This window comes from Halichoerus grypus, chromosome 7 (assembly GCF_964656455.1).
Source record: "Halichoerus grypus chromosome 7, mHalGry1.hap1.1, whole genome shotgun sequence".
Taxonomy (NCBI): Eukaryota; Metazoa; Chordata; class Mammalia; order Carnivora; family Phocidae; genus Halichoerus; species Halichoerus grypus.
Genome location: NC_135718.1, coordinates 9,360,801 through 9,371,053, shown reverse-complemented (window position 1 = coordinate 9,371,053; position 10,253 = coordinate 9,360,801).

Here is a 10,253-nt window from a genome sequence, read left to right as displayed (position 1 = left end):
TGTTATGGTCATCTTCGCTTTAGTAACATTTGCTGAATCTGTGACTAATTTATTACTTCTTGAGTTTTTGGCAAGGAACACAACATCTAAATATGATATTGTTTTTATAAGCTTTTTGGTCATTTTGCATTAAAACTTTGGTAGTTGGTTTTATTATTAATATAGTTTATGTATGTGCAACAGATTTAAAGATGTCAAAGTTTACACAGTAAAAGGGGAAAGTCCCCCGTAAATTTACATTGCCACTTTCAGAGGCAAATATTTTTCATATCTTGCTTTTTGGTGATCCAGACCTCTATGGATGTTAGCATTTACTGATACGACTGGAGGGCCGGGAGATGACTTTGGCAATGCAGGAACCAGTATGAAATAGTCTGAAACCTCATAGTGAAAATATGGGTCCTTGTCTGGTCTTTTGCACTCTTGTTAAGTCAAGACGTCTTACGTTGGTACTAGGCTTTAGCATTCCCATCACAAGCATGGATCTCTCTTTTCACGATGATAACAAAACTCGGGTTCTGATCCATGTTAACCCAATCCATATTTTGAAAAGCAGAGTGTGTCCTAATGAGCACATTCCTTTACCTCCAGGAGCTCCCAGTTTAGCTCAGGAGATGAGAAGTAGACATATAAGAAACCTGACAGTGCTAGATGCAGGTATGAAATGCCCCATCAGTGGGCAGATATTTTCTCATGCTCCATCAAAGGTGACGGCTCAAGGTGGGTCTTGGGGGGTGAATAAGGTTGCAGAAGGATCTGAGCTATTGTAAGCAAATGAGATGAATTGAAGCAGGATAAGTCTGTTGCTGGGACATGGGTCGGCCAGGAGAAAAGTTTGTGTAGACGCTGGTAGATTGAATGGGGATAGTGGAGCGCCTTGAGTGTCAAACTTGGAAGTCTGTCTTGTAGACAATGGGCACTGAAGGCTTCTAGAAGATTGTCTGATAGCAGCTGGAAACAGGGCAAAAGGCTAAAGAATTGATTCAAAGCCGAAAGAAAAAGCCCAAAGCATAGAGACGGATTTTACAGGCCTCTAGATTCATTCAAAATTTCTGTACAGATAAAGCTGAGCCTCATTCTACAGCCCCAGATGCACCATCTCTCCTGGATCAGGTGCACACACAAGGTCCACCATGATCTGGCTCCTGCATGCTTCTGAAGCCCCAGCTCTCACCACTTGCCTTCCTGGATGTTATGCTTCACTCTCAATTCTCCCAGCGTGTCTGTGCTTTCTTTTATCTTCATGGCCCTGTACATAATAATCCCCCTGCCCTGAAAGCCCTTCCCACCCACCATCCCTCCCCCTGCCTCCCCACTGCCTCTTCTTCTTTCATGACTTGGCTCAAACATCCCCTTTATGACTAATGCTCTTGCACTGTGCCCCTCTCTCCAGCAGGGAGCCTTTCCTAGGTGTCCACATAGCCTCCTTTGTTTCATTATCATACTGTATTGTTATCACCAGCTTATACAGGTCTTCCCACTGCATCATAAACTCTTCAAGGGAGGAGACCTTCTTTTACTCATTTCGAATCCCAATACCTGGCCCAGGACTTGACATGGAGTGATTGCTCTATATATTCTTACTGAGTGCATGATGCAGATTAACTATTCACTTTCTCCTCCCAGGAACTGACTTGAACTAAAGCAAAACATTATGAAGGGAAAACTTCTAGGATGTAAGGATAGTGAGACTCTAGGACCGTGGTTCTCAAGTGTTGGGCTGTGGCCCCTCATCGTGTTACAAACTCTTCTCAAGAAGGGTCGGTAGAGGTGGATAAACACTTAAAATACATTGTTATTATATCTTGTTATCGTGGTGCTGATTGTAGGCTCACTGAACTAAGCAGGGCCTTTGAAGTGAGGGAGTTTCTTCCCTGATCTTACTTTGAGGAGGCTTAGCATGAAATTGGGTCAGAGACAGACTTGGAGGGGAGGATGTGAGTATGTAAGAGAATATGGTCGGCAATAAACGTTCCCGATCAAACAGAAATATGGTGGTAAAGGGGTGATTGAGTGAATATTTCACTAACCGTGGATGCTTTTATAGACAGCATGGGAATTCTGTTGTAATCTTTAATGTTGTTTGCATCTTATATTCTTCAGGTTCCTGCCAGTATTCTGGGTGGGAACCGCTGCCCCAGAAAGTGTTCCTCAGTGCTGACTAGGTCCCCACTCAGTAGGTCACAGGTCTTAGGGTGGAGACCATGGGAGATGTTAGTGCCTTCTTGTTCCCTAAGCCTGACACCATTTTTTCAAACCAATGAAATGATTAAAAGTCAAGGGCTGCCTTGCTCTTGTTTTTATGAAATTGTCTCCCTTTGGCAAGTTCTACAAATGGGTCTTGTATTCCAGGTTATATAACCATTTCCCAGTAGCAATTATTTTTCAGTCAGGCAGATGATTTTCAGGCTAAGAGAAAGGACATTCACAATCACAGTGTGGAAACTTACACCTTTTACAATGTTCCTGAAATTGTGTTAGTGGTTGGCTCTTTATCATGGATGGTGACTAATGTCTCCTTTCCATCTGCATCTCTTTTATATGTTTAACAATGCTATGCCTGCTTGACCTGTAAGTGCCTGAGAAAAATGTGCTAAAACCCCCACCATGGTTGTGGTTTTATGAATTTCTCTTTGCAATTGTGTCAGTTTTTGCTTGGTGTGTTTCAAGATTACTTTGGCAGATGCGACCAAAGTTTGGTGGAATGTTTCTTTTATTACTATTGGCATTCCTCTTTATTTCTGTTAGTGATTTTTACCATAAGTTATATCATATTTTGCTATAAATTAATGTCACCATGCCCATTTTGATTTAGCACTACATGGGATGTACAGCTTTCCCCAATATTTTCCATGTCATCTTGTTTTAGGCATAACTTTATGGACAGGATATAGCTGGGTTTTTTAAGAAAATACAAATGGATAGTCTGTTTCTTTTGAACAGCGAGCATAACCTATTTACATTTATTGTGATTTCTCTTATATTTGAACTGATTTTAAAGATCTTCTCTTATATTTTGTGCTTACCATCCTTTCTGTTTGCATCTTTTTTCCTTTCCTTCCTGCCTTTACTTAGACTGATGACATTTTGTTATGTCCTCCTTTTCCTCTTTTGCTGCCTTTTGCTGCATAAATTTTGCATTTCTTTTTTTTTTTAAGATTGTATTTACTTGAGAGAGAGAGAGCACAAGCAGGGGGAGCAGCAGGCAGAGGGAGAGGGAGAAGCAGGCTCCCCGCTGAGCAAGGAGCCTGATGCGGGGCTCGATCCCAGGACCCTGGGATCATGACCAGAGCCGAAGACAGACACCTAACCAACTGAGCCACCCAGGTGCCCCGAATTTTGCCCTTCTTATTTTACTTCTTGCCATTAAATTTCAAAATATAAAGTTATTCATATCCATGGTTTGCTATCTTGTAATAGCTATTGGCATTTTGATAACACCTGTCCAGTGCATTTATTGTGTGTGAACATGTCTTCAGGCAGTGATGTTATCATTACTCATTACACCTACATGCAGACTTACAAATACTTTATTGCAGGTTTCTATTGTTTTGAGTATTTCATCTTTAATTCTTTTGAAAATAGCCTTCCTTTTGTGTTTGGAAACTGCTTCATCCATTTGAGTGGGAGTTACCATGTTCTTGAGCCCTCAGCAACTGCCCTTCGATGATTGGGTGAAGGGTGAGCATCTGACCTCAATTAGGCCAATCAGGGTCCTTTCCTGATTTTTTTGAATGGGAACAGAAAAAAAGAGGGCTTGTCCTCTCTAGCCATAGACACTGGGATGGCTCGTGTATGACATGAGTATTGTGAGCACTAGTCTTCCAATCCTCAGTGGAAGAGAATGAAGAAACAGCAAAACCCCTTCAAAAGGCACATGACTGAATGGTACTTGACTCCTCAGGAAAAGAAACAGAAGAAAGTGCATGAACTGTCAGGAGGCTGTCAGCATGCAGAAAGACCTAGATGGTCAAATGGAGCACCTACATTTAGGGAGGAAAGCCCCTTTATGCCTAAAGTACAAATGGTATCGACTTTTCTGTGAAGATCTTTAAAAAAAAAAAAAAAGGACTTTCAGAATTGTAATCATTGCCCTTGAGGAAATAGTGGAAAGAAACTAAGATGTTCATGCACACAGATACGCCACCACCTGACAAAGATGAAGGAAGGAGCTTTGGAATAGAAAGAGGAAGCTGGAGTGGGATTAGAGAAAAGTTTATGGAATCAGGGAGGATGAAATGATAAAACGGAGTTACTCTTTGAAGTCTGTGGAAGTGGTCCATTCAGAATAAGGGAAGGGACCATGAACTATGTTATGTGTTAGAAGGTGAACTTATATACCATGTGAACCTGAGAGATGATGCTGTCTAAAATAGAACATTCCAGATGAATTCTGAAGAAATTCTGACTGACAGGCTTGGTTTAATACTCAACTTCTACCTGAATTTTTTTTGTTCTCTGTGCGGGTCTGCGCATGCACACGTGTGCACCTGCTTATAGAGGGCAGAGGATGTGTGCCAGCCAGGTAGGAGGTAGAGAGGCATGAACACGGGCCAGTCCAGCTCATTCCTGTTTGTGCAGGTCTCCCAGGAAGACAGGGGGGATATTATTGCCCTAGCAGTGTTGGGACAAAGGGAAATGGGTGTTTTCTCTTCCTTATTTTGGGCAGTGTTTAACAACTTTTATTCTCATGACTTTTGTACTTTATTTTCCATGAGAAAGGGTGACCGAGTAGTGGGGCCTTGGCTTCTGAACACCTTGCACAATGTGCAGGGTTCACTATCAGGGGCTGGTTCAAAGAGATATTCTAACCTGAAGACGGGTGGATACGTTGGCTTCTTAGCGAGTCCCTTCTTGTCCAGAGATCTCCAGATATTACATCTGCGTGTTCTGTGATGAACACGGTGTGGCCAGCAAGCCCTGGCCAGATGCCCTGACAGAGGACACTTAAATGCAGACGCTGACGCTTGGAGCGTTAGCTCACAAGCTCATGATGACAGATGGCTGCAACACTCTGGATACATCCTGAGGCAAAGGTAAACAGAGAGCAACTGGTAGAGTAAGGCTCTGGAAGAGACACCTGGGAGGGATACCTGTTCCAGGCACATGCCAACAGGAAAGCAATCAAGAGGGAGATGGGCAGGTACCAGCGCAGCGGGAGAGTCTTAGGCCTGGCAGCCAGGCCAGGGACAAGAAACCCCAGGTTCTCTGGCAGGGCCAAGTGTGAGTTCTGAGATGGGGCTGCCCAGACATGGAGTGGGCTGGGGAGAAGGTGCGGAAGAAGGTCCTGAAAACCGGCAAGGCAAAGGGGAAGCTAGGACATCTGCTGCTGTGGTTCCAGAAGAGCATGTCGAACGGAAAGAGGGAGACTGACCAGGAAGAGGTTGGAAAAGATTAAGGCCTCACAGTATGGAACAACAGACACAAGGTGACCGAGCTGAGGTTATAGAGGGGAGTTGGGCAATCCGTGTTGGCAGCACGAACAGGAAGCTCCCCCGAGTCCTCGGCAGCCTCTGCTATAGGCATTGCCACACAAAGGGCACTAAGATAATCTGCCCCTTGTACCAGGGCTTCTGGGGCACCGTGGGGGCTGTGGTGGATACTCATTAATAGATGGTTTTCTCAGTCCTTCTTCCAGAACCCACTAACTGCCAAGGGCACCTGCGCGGAGCAGAAGCGGCGTGAGCTGCCCCTTCCCCCCGCGATGGCCTTCCCATCACACGCGCCCCCCAGCTGAATTGATCTGGAGGACCAGCAGCTCTCTGCCCCTGCCTGCAACAGCCCTTCGCAGGAGGCCTTTCCGGAGGCAGCATGGCCAGTGGGAGGAGGAGGGGTTGGGTCTACTCCATTGACCTCCCTGAAGCTCTGTTGTCTCATCTGTGAGATGGGGAGAAGGAGAGAGAGGACTGGGCGTGGATGTTCACTGGGGGCCTTGCTAGTTCTTGGATCCGGTGACTTAGGGGCACCGTTAGCCGCAGGTGCAGGAGTTTCCAAGTGGAGAAGTGAAGGGGTCCTGGAAACTTGTGTGCTCCTGCTCTTCGGTTACAAGGCCAATCAATCGGCCTCTTTAATTTCCCTTTCTCAGCCAATAGGAAAGCAAAATTTAAGCTAAAAAAGTAAAGAGAAATAAACTAAAGCTTTGAGCGACCTGATGCATAAGAAGCCCAGCTCCAGTTATGAGATAAAGAAGGAGCAGGGCTGGGAGGGAGGGAATGACCATGACAGTCACCACGGCTGTTCAGAGAGTAGATCCTAAGGGTTCTAATCACAAGGAAAAAACACATTCTTCTTCTTCTTTCTGTTTTTCCACCTCTCATCATATATGAGAGGCTGGACAGTAACTAAACTTACTATAGTCATCTTTCCACGCGATACATAACTCACATCGGTATGCTCTATACCCTACACTTACAAGCGCAGGATGTCTGATATCTCAAACTGGAAAAAAAAAGTGTGATTCCTCCCACCCCCAAACCACTAGGAAATGATATTTTAATGTGTTAAAGGGGGTCCTGATGGATTCCTTTAAATAACCAACTTCCTCAGTTGCCATACAAATAGGGTCCCATTCATGCAATGTTTCTCATGAAGTTCGAAGAGCAGGTCTGTTGGGTAAAGAAAAATGTAATTAAGATTCTTTCTGGGGCTGGTTTGTGACTCATAAATTCTTTAAGAATAGGTAGGTGGGAGCCTGTGTGTGATGGGAAGTCATTCATTTTATTATTTTATAATTTACTCAACAATTGTATTCATCCTTTAGAAATTTGCTAGTATAAGTGATCCATTAAATAAGCGTAATCCAGGGCGCCTGGGTGGCTCAGTTGGTTGAGCAGCTGCCTTCGGCTCAGGTCATGATCCTGGAGTCCCTGGATCGAGTCCTGCATCGGGCTCCCTGCTCGGCGGGGAGTCTGCTTCTCCCTCTGACCCTCCCCCCTCTCATGTACTCGCTCTCTCTCATTCTCTCTCTCTCAAATAAAAATAAATAAAATCTTTAAAAAAAAAAAAAATAAGCGTAATCCATGATGTCATTAAAACACAAGTTTACTTTTTGTCTTTTTCCCTTAAAAATGTATTCAATGGGGATCTCTTCCCCTATTCCTGTAAGAAAACTTGGGCTAGACCTTCTTCAGAAATAAAGTGCTATGGTCGCTTTGAATCACAAAGCCGTGTTTGGGCTGGTGGCCTGGGGGTCACTAAGGCCTGGGCTCAGACACAAGGGTCATCCCCTGTTTTGTGAGCCGGCTGGCCTGGGCAGGAAGCAGGTGCAGCAAGACCTGCCTCTACCAGCTTCAGTGGTGGGTGGATGGGAAGACCAGCATTAGCACAGTGTCCGTTAACCGCTGAGGGAGTGCCCAGGATCATTGGAGGAGGCAGGAGGACCCCTGAAGGATGGTGGGTGTGGACCTTCTCATCAGCACTGGTGAATGAGAGGCTTGTGGCAGGAGTTAATTAGGAAAAATTACCGTGGAATTTCTTCCATCTGAATATTATGGGCCAATTTAGCACACCATTGGGTGTGCTGAAGATATAAATGTATTCTCCTTTTTTTTAAAGATTTATTTATTTATTATAGAGAGAGCATGTGTGCAGGTGCATGCATGAGCAGGGGAAGGGGCAGAGGGGAGTGAGAGAGAAGCTCAAGCAGACTCGCCACTGAGCATGGAGCCCAATGTGGGGCTCGATCCCACGACCCCAAGATCATGCCCTGAGCCAAAACCAAGAGTTGGATGCTTAACCGACTGAGCCACCCAGGCGCCTCTACAACTGTATTATCCGTCTTAAAAACATTTATTTGGGAGTTGTATTTTTTACAAATGTAAAGTGAAAGATGGGGATATATTTTGCTCTTTTAAATAAAACAAAACATTTTCTCTTTTTAAAAAAATTGGACTTTTTCTTCCATTATGAAATTACAAATGATCTGGAAATTAAATTTTGATCACTTATTGCACCAATTTGTTGACAGGACTGTTTTGTTTTTTTTTTTTTTTTTTTTGGTTTGTCATTTTTGTTTCTGTTTTTGAGGAGACTGTTTTAAATCTGGGCACAAATGATAACTCAGTACTCAAACTTTACCTCATTTTAACTCCCTCTGCCTGCTGTCCTGTCAGTACCTTAGAATTTTCTGAAGTGGTTTGTGATCAGACACTTAGGAGATCTGGGGCTATCTCTTCCAGAAATGTCAAGGATCTTCTTGCCGGCATCCGCGGAGCCCTCAACTGCTCTTTGAAGCCTGGGTAGATTCCTCGAGGCCCTGGAACTGGCTTCACAGGGCCCCCTGGCACATACCGCCCACCAGCTCCAGCATGGGCAATCCGTGTACTGTTCATGATTTCATTTTTACTTTTTAAATAAAAAATATTTGTACAGATAATAGTTCACAAGAACCAGTGATTTTCTATTTATAAAAAGCTAATAGGTAATGTAGATGAAGATACGAATTTGTTAATGTCTAGGCAGTGCCAGGTACCACCTCATAAATCTTTTACTAATATGGATCTAACTCTTATCTGTGCCCCAGAGCCAAGCTTAGAAAGGCCTTTGATTTCACTGAAGTCTGTTTTCTTAAGGCCATTTGCCTCCTGAGGTCTCCAGCACAGGTCTCTAGCGCCAGTCCTGATTCAGAGGTCTCTAAGGGGCCAAGTGGTTTTCATGGGTTATTTTCCGATGTGCCAGTGACCTTTCTCTCCAGCTGGATTGTAAGTTCCTTCAGGCGGGGATTGTTTTCTTCTTCCTAGTAGCTTTCCAGACCCCTGGCACAGTGTGTTGGGTATGACCGTGTTCTTGAAATACGTGTGTGCCTCCATGCATCCCAATACACACACACTGTCATGTCTTGTTCTGCTATCTGTCTTTATAAAACTCATCTCTCGCCACTCTCCTCCTCAAAACCCTGCCAGGGCTCCCCATGTGCCACTGAATCACATACAGAGTCCTCTAGGAGCTACTAAAGACCAGCAGCCCAAACCACTTTTCTGTTCTTCTCAAATGAATCCACTGCGGCCCCATTCTGAATTTCCTCCCAGCCATGCTCACAGCATCTTTCTGGGGGTGCCCCCAAAACCATCTGGGAAGTTTGAACAGAAAAATCTCCAGGCCCTACACCAAAGTCAGTGTATCAGAATCTCAGGCTGTGGGGCCCAGGCATCTGTATTTTAAACTGGTTTCTGTGATGATTCTTCTACAGGACCCAGCACAGCTCTATGACCCCCATCTTAGAATGAGTCCTGAGGAACCCTGGCAGCCTGCCATTGCATGTGGCTCTATTGAAAAACAAAACGGAAATCCAGCCAGCCCCGACCCTGTGTAAGCTCCTATGGTCAATGAAGATGGCTTCTAGTAGGGCCTGGAGAAAGCAACTCGTGGTTTCTCCATCCCCAGGGAGGGCCCTCCTCACCTTTGGGCCACAGAGCAATGTGAAGCAAGGTGGTTTCTGGGTCAACCAGGAAGCCAACTTGGACAAATCTGGCTCTCTTATCTCTACTTTTACCGAGCAGCTTTCTTTATAGCTTGCTATGGATCGGCAGTGCATTATCAAAGAGTGGCAAGGTGACAAGCCACAAGAAATCTGTAAGGAGGCTGCAGATGGACCGGGAAGACCCTTGACTAGGGGGTCAGGAAGCTGGGTTCCAGACTCGGGAAGCCTGGGCAAGACACATCGCCTTCTGGACATTTCCTCCTTGGAAAATAAGGGGCATTGATTAGGTGACCTCTAAATTCTCTTTTTGTATCGGGAAGGTATCTCAGAAAACAGTCTTTTCTAACCAGTCTATTTTATTGATTCTAACATATATGTGTTTTGTTCTGTCTTTAACATTTCTCAGATGGGAAGTATCTCTACTTAAGAGATACTTTTTTAAAAATTTAAATTCAATTAATTAACATATGTGTATTATTGGTTTCAGAGGTAGAGGTCAGTGATTCATCAGTTGCATACAACCCCCAGCGCTCATTCCATCACGTGCCATCCTGAATGCCGATCACCCAGTGACCCCATCCCTGCCCCCACCCACCTCCAGCAGCCCTCAGTTTGTTTCCTAGAGTTAAGAGTCTTTTATGGTTTGTCTCCCTCTCTGATTTCATCGAGACACACTTCTAATGTGTCTCATCCTTCTTCCTCCCTCAACATGGCTACTTGATCCAATGGCAAGACTTATATACAACCCATGACATGCTGTGATCGAGGACATTCTGCGTATTTTATGTGAGGGATGCAGCCTTTCTCTTTGTTGAGTGTGTGGCTTTTTTCCCCT